The 2,518-nt window shown below is 37.6% G+C and overlaps 2 protein-coding genes and 1 long non-coding RNA gene across 6 annotated transcripts in view; 1 reads left to right on the top strand and 2 right to left on the bottom strand.

Annotated features, from left to right (window-relative positions):
• The window catches only part of LOC128249061 (uncharacterized), a 39,011-nt gene extending 36,513 nt beyond the window's left edge, over positions 1 to 2,498 (bottom strand). For both annotated transcript variants that reach the window (XR_008265165.1, XR_008265164.1), the window contains exon 1: positions 2,154 to 2,498. This is a non-coding gene — a long non-coding RNA (uncharacterized LOC128249061). The remainder of the gene's footprint in view (positions 1 to 2,153) is intronic.
• Positions 1 to 2,518, bottom strand: part of LOC106871104 (endoplasmic reticulum lectin 1) — a 488,243-nt gene that overhangs the window by 141,671 nt on the left and 344,054 nt on the right. The gene's annotated exons all lie outside the window — the stretch shown is intronic.
• The window catches only part of LOC106867918 (uncharacterized), a 42,395-nt gene that overhangs the window by 5,412 nt on the left and 34,465 nt on the right, over positions 1 to 2,518 (top strand). The gene's annotated exons all lie outside the window — the stretch shown is intronic.

Genomic DNA, 2,518 nt, shown 5'->3' with positions numbered 1-2,518 from the left:
TCGTAGGGTTTTCGAGTGAGATCGTTGCCAGTGCCCCTGGACTGGCTCTTGTGCAGGTGGCACATAAAAGACACCATTTCGAGCGTGGCCGTTGCCAGTACCGCCTGACTGGCCTTCGTGCGGGTGACACGTAAAAGCACCCACTACACTCTCTGAGTGGTTGGCGTTAGGAAGGGCATCCAGCTGTAGAAACTCTGCCAAATTAGATTGGAGCCTGGTGTTGCCATCTGGTTTCACCAGTCCTCAGTCAAATCGTCCAACCCATGCTAGCATGGAAAGCGGACGTTAAACGATGAGGATGATGATGATGATGATGATGATGATGATGACTACATTTACCGATAACAAAACTACTATTTTGTCTGAGTAATGGACATGAATGGTTTGTAGAAAGTTGACTAAAAGGCTACAGAGTATAGTTGTGAGCAAGGTGGTTATTTTGTGAGAAGCCTTTATAAATTGAATGTCTGTGTATAAGGTCGGCACATGTGACTTCAAAAACAACTTCATGCTTGTGTTAGGTACAAGTTTATGACTCAATACCGAATAGATTATCTTTTCTTTCTTTCTTTTATTCTTTCTTTCTTTCTTCCTTCCTTACATTTTCTTTCTTTCTTTCTCACATTTTTATTTCTTTCTTCCTTCCTTCCTTCCTTTCTTTCTTTCTTACAGTTTTATTTTTTGGTCCATACTTTCTCTCTTTCACTTTCTTTCTTTTTTAATTTCTTTCATTTTTCATTGTTGTTTTTTAAAACTATTTTTGGGCTTGTTCTCCTTTCATTCTTATTCCATTTTGCTTTTCTTTTTCTCTCCCCCCTCTCTCCCTCTACCCCCCCACTTTTCGACTTTTTTCTCCTCTCACTCAAACTCTTTTGCTCTCCTTTCTTGTTGCTCACTTTGCTCTTCCTCCTTTCCCTCTCTGTATTACCAACTCTCCTTTTTCTTTTTCTCTCTCTCCCCTCTATTACTCTCTCCTTCCAAGTATTTCAACTCTTCCTCCGCCTCCTTTACTCTTCTTATTCTTTTTCCAGCACTTCATCTCTCTCTCCCATATCTTGTCACTCTCCTTTTCTCCACCACAGCTCTCTCTTCTAGCTATTCTTATTCCTTCTCTCTCTCTCACACATAAACACATGTACACTGCCAAAAGTCAGTCTGTTTATACAACGCTGCGAACGTTTACTTTAACAATCAGAAGAACAATATGGATAATATACACATTTCAATATTTTTATTATTGTTATAATCATAATAGTACCAGGCAAATAGACCAGATATAGTTGTCAAAGATCATGAAGAAAAAAAATGCTTTCTAATTGATGTATCAATACCAGCAGATGACAACGTTTCTCTAAAAGAAATGGAAAAACTTTCAAAATACAAAGACCTGGAAATAGAGATAACTCGAATGTGGAATCTAAAAACAGAAACAATTCCTATCATAGTAGGTGCCTTAGGTATAATAAAAAAATATTCAGACAAATACATAACAAAAATAGCAGGACTTACAAATATATATAACATACAGACACATCCTACGCAAAACACTTTCAATACAGTAAACATAAGAGCACCACAGCACATACTCAAGGCGCACAGAGCTGCGCTCGGTAGTGAAGTGAAAGCACGTTATAAAAATAAAACTACTGAACAATAATAATAATAATATCATCATCATCACTATTGTTATCATCATTATCATCTGTCTTCGACACCACTTCCACCACACCACCATCGCCACTGCCACTAGCACCAACATCACCACCACCACCACCACCACAACTATTGGAACTACTATAATTCACAATTAGAACTACTAAAATGTGAGCGACAAATCCATTCTTATTGCTTCCGACTCTACAGCAACTGAATGTGAAAGTGTCAATATCTTCGGTGAGGGGGAAAAAAAAAAGGATTACGAAAATGCTAGAAAAAGCAGCCAAATCTCTGTCTCCCAAAATATCAGCTCTACTATTTTGTAGTCCATTCTTTCCCTCGAACCATCAACTTCTGATGGTGTCAGTGGAAACTCATATGATGTAGTACATGTGTTGCACATTTTAAGCCTGATGGAACTCATCCCTCCTCTCATTTGAATACAGCTAAAATCTTCCAAAGAAAAAGAAAACAAAAAGAGAGAGAAGAATAATTACCTTTGTTGCTAGACTGGTTCTTTATTGACCCAGAAAGAATGAACGACACAGTTGACTTTGGCGGGATTTGAACTCAGTGTGCAGTGAGCCAGAACAGATACCTCCAGGTTGTTGCTATCTTACTGTCGTATATATATATATATAGAAAAAAAAGAGGTCTGGATGACCACGGTTCATAGGTTGGCTTTATAAGGGTTTGACCTAGGGTTAAACAATAACTATAATACTAAAAGCAAAACAAAACTCAGCAACACTAAAATATAGTATTTCAAGCTTTCATAACTTAATATTTCCCCCGCTTCTCATAGAATATCTTACATGCACACACACTCTCATACAGGCATATAATACATTCGTTTATATAT

The sequence above is a fragment of the Octopus bimaculoides genome, chromosome 11 (genome assembly GCF_001194135.2).
Source record: "Octopus bimaculoides isolate UCB-OBI-ISO-001 chromosome 11, ASM119413v2, whole genome shotgun sequence".
Taxonomy (NCBI): Eukaryota; Metazoa; Mollusca; class Cephalopoda; order Octopoda; family Octopodidae; genus Octopus; species Octopus bimaculoides.
Note: the sequence above shows the minus strand (reverse complement) of the source record. Positions and strands in the feature narration are given on the sequence as shown.